Source organism: Solanum dulcamara, chromosome 7, assembly GCF_947179165.1.
Source record: "Solanum dulcamara chromosome 7, daSolDulc1.2, whole genome shotgun sequence".
Classification (NCBI taxonomy): domain Eukaryota; kingdom Viridiplantae; phylum Streptophyta; class Magnoliopsida; order Solanales; family Solanaceae; genus Solanum; species Solanum dulcamara.
Window position 1 is genome coordinate 22129330 of NC_077243.1, and position 10742 is coordinate 22140071.

The 10742-nt window shown below is 36.4% G+C and overlaps 1 long non-coding RNA gene and 1 pseudogene across 2 annotated transcripts; one reads left to right on the forward strand and one right to left on the reverse strand.

Annotated features, from left to right (window-relative positions):
- Positions 1-344: 344 nt before the first annotated feature.
- LOC129895285 (uncharacterized) lies at positions 345-7230 on the reverse strand. Of its 2 annotated transcripts, XR_008767735.1 has the most exons (6): positions 7126-7230; positions 5050-5342; positions 4759-4926; positions 4568-4654; positions 1696-1887; positions 345-1553 (listed from the first exon to the last, which is right to left on the reverse strand). It is a non-coding gene; the product is annotated as an uncharacterized LOC129895285 (long non-coding RNA). The 2 variants fall into 2 exon arrangements; XR_008767734.1 differs by having other exon boundaries at positions 345-1887.
- Positions 7231-8442: 1212 nt separating this feature from the next.
- Positions 8443-9785, forward strand: LOC129896619 (peptidyl-prolyl cis-trans isomerase CYP59-like; annotated as a pseudogene).
- The last annotated feature ends 957 nt before the right edge of the window (positions 9786-10742 follow it).

Consider the following 10742-nt stretch of genomic DNA (forward strand, 5'->3'; position numbering starts at 1 on the left):
TTGCATCTGCCTTCATAATTCTGCGTCATACTATCTCATTACATCATTTTGCTTTCATGAATGGCTAGCCGGAATGAAATGGCAGCAAAAGCATGACCTATTAGGGGCACTTAGATATGAATCAATTTTCTTCTTTAAGTAAAAATTATGTACCTGTGGGAAGTTTTTACTGTTTTACATAAATTTGGTTATCAATTTCTTAGATATTTACCTGTACATATGTTTTGTGTCGGAATAAGTGTGGTCAATGCCGTTATTATTGTACTATATATAATTAGTCCAATGTGATATTCGGAGCACTTCTTCACTGGAATGATTTTGAAGATGGCGAAGAATTGCATTGATGAAGAGCTATTACTATGTGTCACCGTGGAAATTTCTCAAATATGAGTGCAAGCTGTGGGTGCATTGTCATTATTTTGGACCTTACATGTATGTAGGTGTATGATCCAAAGTTGGGCCATTTAAATTTTTGGTGGTCACACCAGCATGTCATTTATCGTTCATGCATGCTCCCCTGGATATCTATGACTCCTGCAAATATTTCACCCTACTTACTACTGAACCCCATTAATCCCACCTTCATACAAACTATGCACCTTTGTGGTTTCTGCATCTTTATCATGGAATTACATAGTAGACACCCTATTAGTACCATTTTCGCCTGCAACCCATGCACCTTTATTGCTTCATCTTCAGATATCTTTTCGGAGAAATCTATTGCATCCTTGGTGGTTTTTTCTTTCGAAAAAGCTTTGTAGCTTTATGGTTTTTTCGGAGAAATTTATTGCTGCTCTCCCTCTGCCCCTATCGCTTCTCCCTCTCTTGTCTCTACCTCTACCTCGCCCTCGAACGACTGCCTCTTCCTTTGTCTTCACTGGAACTATGGGCCGAACACCATTATAGCGAGTATTAACCATTTGCGAACAAGAGAATGAAAGAAGTTAGATACCAATTAGAATCAAGTTATAGCACTAAGGAAAAAAAATAGAGAAACTTTTCCTAAAGTCTTATAGCCTCTCGAAGAAAAGTACAGACGTCTCCATATCGTTCTATGAGACTCTACTAGACTCGTTTTGGTACGACGAGATCAACAAATTTAGGAATCTGAAACAAACTTTGTCACGACTCCGACCCGCAGTGACTGGTACCTCTACTAACCCTCTAGTGGGAGAACCATTTTTACAGCCCAAGGTAGCAACACTTGTGATATATAAACAAGTTAAAGATGCAGAAGCAAGTTTAAATGAATAGAAAATATTGAGTTCCCATAAACTCAAAAAACAATCTAGTCAACAATCTCAACATGCGAAAATATCCTAGGAACTGAAAGTCATTGTACTCAAAATTCTAAAACTAACAAGTCTAGAAAGGGAGTGTTACTCCCAACAGAAAATCTTTAATGAATAAACCATTGTCTGAACATCTAAGTCCCGAAAGAAGGACTAGAAATAAGAGAGTCCACGGTAGATTGAAAGAAAACAACTCACCCTTGAATTCGAACAAGTGTCACTCCTCTAAGCGAGGTCTCTCCGCAGCCGGATGAATATGCCCTGTACTCAACAAAGACAGAGCAAGTGTAGTATCATTACACAAAATCAACAGTGTACTGGTAGGATCACGCGACTAGCCAATAAGCGGATCATGGACAAGTAAACTCAACATAATAGGCACATATATATAGAATGACTTTACCATTTTCATCTCAAACAGTACTCAGCAAGATCAAAGTTCAATAACCTCAATATCATACAAATTCACATAAGGGTCCTCTCATGGGACCTGCCACACTTAACTTGCGTCGGAACGTGACACACGATCCAAGATTTATGTCGGAACGTGACACCCGATTCAAATATGTGTCGGAATGTGACACTCGATCTCAACCTACAAAATAGCCACAAATACATACAGTATTCAACATTATGTCACTAAGAATATGTTTATCACAATACAGGTCAATAATTGATCATTTCACATATTCGGTGATGTACTTTCCTATTCATATACACACATGCATACCATGAAGCAATTTAACAAGTACATGAAACATATATGGGAAACAAAACCATCATCTACCTCGAATTTGAGCTTCAACTACTCTAAGATGAAAGAGCTTTCTCTTTTCGAATGCTTTCTGCTAGTTTTTGGTCTAAAACAAGTCACATATACACAATGATCAATAAAATAGCCTAATTCACAAGAATTATAACATAATTCCCCTCTTAGGCCAAAACCCATGATCCTAACCCCACCTTAGAACTATTTCCCACCTTTGGTTTCAGTTTTAAATCCTCTCCCAATGATCATCCATCCAAGTCTATGGGTTTAGGAATCAAATTATGAGTTTAGGGAGTAGAAATCTTACATTAAGCGTGGGAATCCGTGGAAAAATGATAAAAATCACCCTGGGTCACCTCCTGATGTTTAAAGAACAGTTTTTGCAGAACAAAACCATTACTAGGGTTTTTCCCGTCTTAACTTGCGACTATCCCGCTCTGGCAAGACCCATCCCAATCTGGCGGCCCCATTCTGACGGGAAAATTCCCTCTCTAGCGGGTTGCATAGAAATAGTGAGTTCAGAACTTGAGTTCCAAACCCCTATTTCACAACACAACCCCTCCCCAAGACATATTATATTATACCCTTCATACCAAATCCAATTTCGAGAATTTTACTCGCCCGAATGTGATTTCACAAAGACGTAAATGCTCCATATCGTCTTGGCTATCATCTTATCTAATCAAATTAGAGATTCGATCCCCCACTATTCACAAAGTCACCCTAGACCTCACCTGACTCAGAATTCATCTAAATTTAGCCTAAGCTAAATTTTTCCAAAATTCTTCCCCATTGGCCTATCCATAACGACGGGGACAAGTCATTACAACAGATATCAATTTACCCATTACTCGTCCTCGAGTGGCCAACTAGGAAAAACAGGGCTAAAGTAGAGATAGAGTAGTACCTTTTTCGACAAACAATTGAGGATACTTGTCTCGCATGTCCTTCTCAGTCTCCCAAGTAGCTTCCTCCACCGAACGATGTTTTCATTTCACTTTAACCATGTTGATATCTTTAGTCCTCAACTTTCGGACATTACGATCAAGGATTGCAACTGGCTCTTCCTCGTACTGAAGCTCCTTGTCTAATAACACTGACTCTCATTTAATGATGTATTCCCATCTCCATGGTACTTTTTCAGTATTGACACATGAAACACTGATATACCCTAGATAAGCTAGGTGGTAAAGCTAATCTTTACGCCACTGGCTCTACACAATCAAGAACTTCAAAAGGACCAATATAGCGAGAACTGAATTTGTCCTTTTTACCAAACCTCATTACCCCTTTAATGGGAGACATCTTTAGAAGCACTTTCTCACCAGCCTCAAATGCCATATCCCTTACCTTATGGTCAGCATACTCTTTTTGACGACTTTGTGCTGCTAGAAGCTTAGCTTGGATGCTCTTTACCTTATCATAAGCATCCCTTACTAAGTCTAGCCCCAATGACTCCACTTCTCCAGCTTCAAACTATCCTATGAGAGACCTGCATCCCCTCCCATAGAGAGCTTCGACTGGTGCCATCTTAACGTTGGAGTGGTAACTATTATTGTAAGAAAACTCACACAAGGGCAAGAACTTGTTCTAATGTCTCCCAAAGTCGATCACACATGCCATCAACATATCTTCCAGCACCTGGATTGTCCTCTCTAATTGTCCATCTATCTGTAGATGAAAGGTTATGCTGAAAGTAAGCTGAGTGACCAGCTCCTCACGTAATTTTTTCCAAAATTTAGAAGTAAACTGCATATCGTGATCTGAAATGATAGAAAGGGGCCACCCCGTGCAGCCTTACTATCTCTTTCACTTTGATCCTTACCAGTTGTTGTGCATTATAGTCCGCCCTAACCGGAATGAAAAGGCTTTCAGGATGCTTCTAAATAGAGAAGACAACGAAAGGAGTGAAAATGAGGTCCTAACTAAGTTTGACTACAAATATGTTAAGCGAATTTGATGTACAAAAATACATACCTCGCGTGACGCTACATGCCCTGATAAATTGAGAACTTCAGTTCTCACGCAGGTCAATGATAACCAATGAATGAAAAAAAATGTGACATAAGGTACACATCAAGCTTAGAAGTTGTCCAGACCAAATTCCTCAACTATGTCACAAAATTTGAAAAAAGAAAAGCAAAAGAATAGACTGAATATTCTTGTTATATACAAATAAAAGGCACTTGACAGAGAATATGCAATGAAATTTTTTTTTAGAACAGCTTTACTCTCGGCAAATAGCATTATATCACGCGCTTGAGTACAGAGATATAAAGGCATAATTAATCCATTGGCCGACTCCATTATAGTTCGAGCACTTATGCTCCGACCAAGTCCATTTTTAGTTCCACTATTGTTCACATGATCAATTAGACATTTAGCTCTATTCCATCATTAAAAATGTTATCTTCAAAATGTTGTTCAACTTATTCTCTAAAGTAAACTCCTAGTTTCATGCACACACTATAAAAAAATATAAGGCTGACAAAGCTCTAAGATTTACCTGAAAGTGAAAGATCATTGATTTAACAGATCTTGAATTACGTCTGAAATCATAGTATAAGCCCTCTTTCTTTGTGATTTTGTATTCCTGTCGACATGCAAAAGGGCAAAATGACACCAGATCAACATTGGGCACAACATTTTTTCATCTAAACCAATTAGAAAAGTAATTAAAATACAAACCTACATTACCTTCTTTGATGTCTCAATAGATTGAGGAATACTTTCATAGTTCTTATACCGTTCTAGTCTTGTTTGCCTATATTTCTCCCTGGTTATGCTAAGCCTTTCTCAGGGGATCTCTTGAATGTCTTTGGCACTCCTTGCCTCAGAAGCCGAAGTATCTTGTGTTCTATTATTCTGTTCCAGCAGAAGAAGAAACAACTCAATAAAGTTTAAACATTTGAAGCTCATACTAAAACGTGGATACATCTAAGGCGTGTACAAATGCAACAATTAAATTTTTATAATGAATTAACATACCATGTCGTCATTCTCATCCACATCCGAATCAAAGCCACCCAAGTCTCTGCCTTGCAACTCATCTACATCCAAATCAAAGCCACCTAAATCTATGCCTTGCAATTCATCTATATCTGAATCAAAGCCACCTAAGTCTATGCCTTGCAGCTCATCTGCATCTGAATCAAAGCCATCGAAGTCTATGCCTTCGAACTCATCAATAAATCATCTAGTTCTTCAATTTCAAATTCATCTGCCACGTAATCAGCATCATCTCCTAGTTGATCGGATATGTTACATCCCAACTAAATGATCTAAAACACAAAATCATGAATGTTAACTATAACAATAGCAACAACATATTCAGTGTATATCCATAGGTGGTGTTTGGAGAGGAAAGAGTGTATGCAGACCTCATCCCTACCTCGCAGAGATAGAAAGATTATTTCCGGAAGACCCTCGGCTCAAGTAACACATAATAAGGCAGTTTGAAAAAGACATAGGTAAAACAAGACATAGCAAGTAATAAAGAAAGCGTAACATACCATACAAAGCAAAATAATGCGACAAACGAAGCACAAGAAACTACGAGAATAATGTTAATACTATCTGCCCACCAAGCTACCCTGCAAGAGAGCGAGCCAACACTCAACTACCTTGTACCCTAATTTGTGACTTTCATATCTTTCTGTCTATTGGTCATGTCCTGGTAAGTTATAGCTGCACTATGTCCTGTCTAATCACTTTTTTCAATACTTCTTTGGCTTATCTCTATCCATCTTTAAACCTACCTTTCCCAACCTCTCACCCGGACATCTGCACATCTCCTCTTCATATGTTCAAACTATTTCAGCCTTGCCTCTCTCATCTAGTCCACCACAAAGGCCACTCCGGAATATGGAACTGGCAAATTAACTATATTTCAGAATTAAATATGGTACCAATCTACATATAATCCAAAAGCATCTTAACATTGAAATATCGCACAACATCCATTTAAATAAAGACACATTTAATTTTGACCTCCTGTTGCGGCATGGCTGCAAGACGAGTATGGAAAACACGTAATGGATCTCCTTATCACCTTTAAAATTCGAAAGGTGTTTCTTTCTTATCAAGTAGAAACTTTTAAAGGCATGGGGGACGAGCAGACTGAAGACCATTGAAAATACACAACACATACTCAATCTACTCTGTAGGTTGATTAAATAACCAGACGTACACTTTTTACAGTGAATCACGAAAGAGGACAAGAGGTTCAGTCTAAACGATGATCGCTCACACTAGTTCAATAAAGCAAATACAGGTTTTAAAAATTGTTACAATTAACAAGTAATATAGCTCACCCTAAAACATACACAACAAGACCATACAACATGTTTTGATAAAAAGCAATTCCATGTTTACCAAAAAGACTGAAACGTTTGCCACCCCTACTGAACCATGTGAAATTTACAAATTTAAGCTAAATATTCGTGAAAACATTTTTTTTTAAAAAAGGAACATTAGGATAAAATACACATATTACAACTTTACAATTGTGCAATCGACTACAATAAAATTTCCAAAGGAGCAGGTAGAGTCTGGCTTGCCAAGCACAGAGATTGTTTTGACAGTATAAGCTAAATCAATTCGACAACTGATAGTATAAAGTATAAACATCTAGATGAATGATAACACCAAATTACAATGTGAAATAACCATAATAAACCTATCATTCGACATAATTATTTATCTTTTACTATATAAAAAAAAGAGAGTTAATGGTGAAAAACACACTTAATATATTCTATTTTATTGAGTTTCATACAAATCTCAGGTGTGCAATTTTCTTATGTGAACTATCACAAACTATTTATCATAATACAATTTAATTTCCAATAGTCCACTTTATATTTCACGGGAAAGTGAACAAGTGATAGTTGAGATGTGTTTTGATAAATATTAATGATAGTTCAACTACAAAACTAACACACTTGATGATTCATGTATAAAACTCAACTATTGGAATACTTTTAGAGGTATTTTTCAGCTTGTCAATCTAAAAAAACACTGTGCAGAGAAGATAAGAGGTAAAAGGATTGATAAATCTCTGACCTTGAAGGGAAAAATAGCAGAGACGAAAAGATGATTAAGCTCCTTTGCTTTGTGTTAATCTCGATTCTCCGAATTCAGAAATCGGAAAGGGTTAAGCATTGAGCAATAAAATTAAAATAAGCTTAGGGAGAATTAATTACTTGTTTTTTGGCCTGTTGATCGCGATAGACATAAAAAAAATTATCAATGTCGGTTAGTCTCAATATTCTATTACAGTATTATTATTTTTTGTTATCCTTGCTCTTTGGTACTAGTATTCGTCTAATATTTTTATAGTAATATTTTACTATTACTACTATCTACAAGAGGCTTGACAAGCAGCTTGGGTTTGCCGATCAAGCCTTTTTTGATATTTATTTTCATTTTAATTTACTTATTTTAAAATTTATTATATATTTAAAAATTACATAAAATTGATTGTAAGTACAGTAATTAACAGCTTAAAATATTTGAAAGATATAATAAAAAAATTGGGAGAGAATCGGTAGATTCCTTTTCGGGAGCGATTCATCAACAACTCTATGTTGTATTGCGCTCTCCAAGTGTGTTTATTCCCCCTTCTTCCTTATCCTAGCAAGTCTAGTAAAATAACTTCGATGAGAAGAAAAAAGGTGTTAAGAGACCAACACCCTCCTAGCCCAATACTAGACACTCTAAGACCTTTTTTTCAAATCTGCTCCCATTTTGATTTTCAAGTCAATAAAAAACGGATCGAATGGTATGATCCATCCACCACCTCCATAAATTGGGACATAGAAAGTAACATGTATTATTTGAAAATAACATAAGAAGTATTATAAATCACAATAAAATGATATATAAAACTTTAATTAACTCTCCAATATCTATTAATGTCACATAAATTGGGACAGATGGAACATAAACAGAAAGAATAGCATATATTATCTAAAAATTATGTAAAAGTATTTTAAAATTATAATAATTAACAACTTAAAATATTTAAAAATCATACAAAAATCTAAAAACTATATAAGAAATTTGGCCAAGGCAAACTTTAGCTATGAAGTTTCATTATTGTCTATAAATATTAGCTATTTCTAAAAATTTTCCATAAGAAAACCCTTGCATAATTTAAGTGTGTAAACAGTTTTGTCATGCCTTATTCCTAATCCTAGTAGGAATAGACAGTTTAACTATTCACCGCGTTACTTTTTTTCTTTCTTATAAATACAGCCAGCCGCTATTCAAGCCCTCTCTACTCATCCCTCACAAAACCCTCTTTCCTCCCTACTCACCGGAAAATCAGTCCTCATTCCACCCCCTTCTCACCGCCGGAAAATCCATTGTCATTCCACTATGTCGGTGATGATCGTGACAAGTTTGGGCGACATAGTAGTGGATTTGTTCACCGACCACTGTCCTTTGACGTGCAAAAACTTTCTGAAATTATGCAAGATAAAGTATTACCATAATTGTCTCTTTCACACAGTTCGGAAGGATTTCACTATGCAGACGGGAGATCCAACCGGAACAGGATCCGGAGGGGATTCGATATACAAATTTTTATACGGTGATCAGGCTCCTTTTTTCAGTGATGAGATTCATTCTGACTTGAAGCATTCAAAGAGGGGAACTGTAGCAATGTCTAGCGCTGGTACTGGTGAGAAGAATCTAAATGCTTCTCAGTTCTATATCACGTTACATGATGATCTCGACTCCCTTGATGAGGAGCATACTGTTTTTGGAGAGATTGCAGAAGGATTTGACAATTGAATAGGATCAACGAAGCTTATGTGGATGACAAGGGCAAGCCTTATCAAAATATCCGAATCAAACACACTTACATATTGTATGATCCTTTCGATGATCCTTCCCAGTCAGACAACTTGATTCCAGATGCTTCACCTGAAAGAAAGCCGAAAGATGAGATTGATGATGATGTTCGACTAGAGGATGATTGGATGCCAAAGGATGAGGAATTAGGTGTTCGTGAAGAAACCCCATGACAATGTGCTCTTTGTTTGTAAATCAAATCCGGCAACTGAAGAGGAAGCACTTTATATAATTTTCTCACGCTTTGGAACTGTGACATCTGCTGAAATAATCAGAGATCACAAGACTGGGGCTAGTCACTGTTATGCTTTCATTGCCTTCGAGGACTAGGAGTCCTGTGAGCAAGCATATTTTAAGATGGATAATATGCAAATTGATAATCAAAGGATACGAGTTGATTTTAGTCAGAGTGAAGCAAAGTTATGGTCCCAATATCGACCTAGAAACCAAAGAGGCAGTGGTCATTTCAATAATGGTTCTGTTGATGCCATCAAACAGCAGAAAGAAGACAACAAGCAGCATGGCGGACATGGTAACTCAAAGTACTCAAAATTTCTGAGAACAAGAAAAGAGACGAGAAAGCACAAAGGGAGAAAACACCGGCAAATAACAAAGCCACGTTAAGGCTGGTCAAATAGATCCAATTATGCTTATTATGTCATTCACACTTTTTACCCATGTCATTCCGCATATAACAATGTGTAATCACGTGAAATTAGAGAATGAAGTTTCCTGCAACATCAACCTTTGTTCTGCATTTAGTTCATTTGTTTCAACCGGAAAAACATAACTCTCATAGTTAGTTACATACTCAACTTGCACATTCCTATCAAACAATTAATTCTACAGATTAGATCTAATATGTTCTAATCACAAAATTGAAACATTAAAGAATAGGTATAACAAGAAAAGTATAGCAATATCAACAAGCAAATCGATACAAACACCAAAAAGATGAAGACGAAAAGTTAACTAGTAATATGCCTTCTTCATTTCCTGATGGGACCACCCCATGAATCTACAGAAGTTAAATCCCTTGTTAGTATTTGCAGCTCCTCCTTGAATAAAGTAAAATAAAAGAAACTTAGTTTGCAGAAAGATCCCCAAAGCATTATCTCACATGGCCATGAAAATTTTATTCTTTTGCTTCATTAGTAGTTTCACATGCTTCAGACAATTTAGCCCTCTTTCTATAGCTAGTAATTCACAAGATCTAAGAACAGATAAAGCTGTTCCATACGTTATGGGAAAAAAGTTGAAAACTTCAAACCATAGGCTGCAGCTAAACCAGGACGACCATGAAATCTCAATATCCTAAAAAGGGCCAAAACTACCCTCAAGCTATTCAAAATAGAACAAATATACCCTCCGTTTCAATTTTGACTCAAAAATACCCTTGCTCTTAACATAAAAGACCACACATACCCTCCAACTTAATAGCCCCATTAACCTCGTGACGTGGCATCTAATGTGGAAAAAAAATAAGCCACATGGCTCAACAAGTAAGCGTCCTACGTGGAATAAAAATCCACATGGCTGCTACCTAAGCTACCCATGCCCATTAACCCTTTACCCACCCCACTAAATACAGTAGTTGGTGCTAAAATTCAATTCAAAATATAATTTTTTCTTTTTATAGACATTAATAACAAAATCATAATCAATAATAGCGAAATTAAAATTCATAATTTTGTCCTCTATTTCTTCTTCTTCATTAGAACCAAATTCTAGTAATTTGAAGTAACAAAAAGAAAAAGGGAATTTACCTTGCTATTGAGACAAGATGAGAAAATTAGTGAAATTGATTGAAAAAATACGACCTT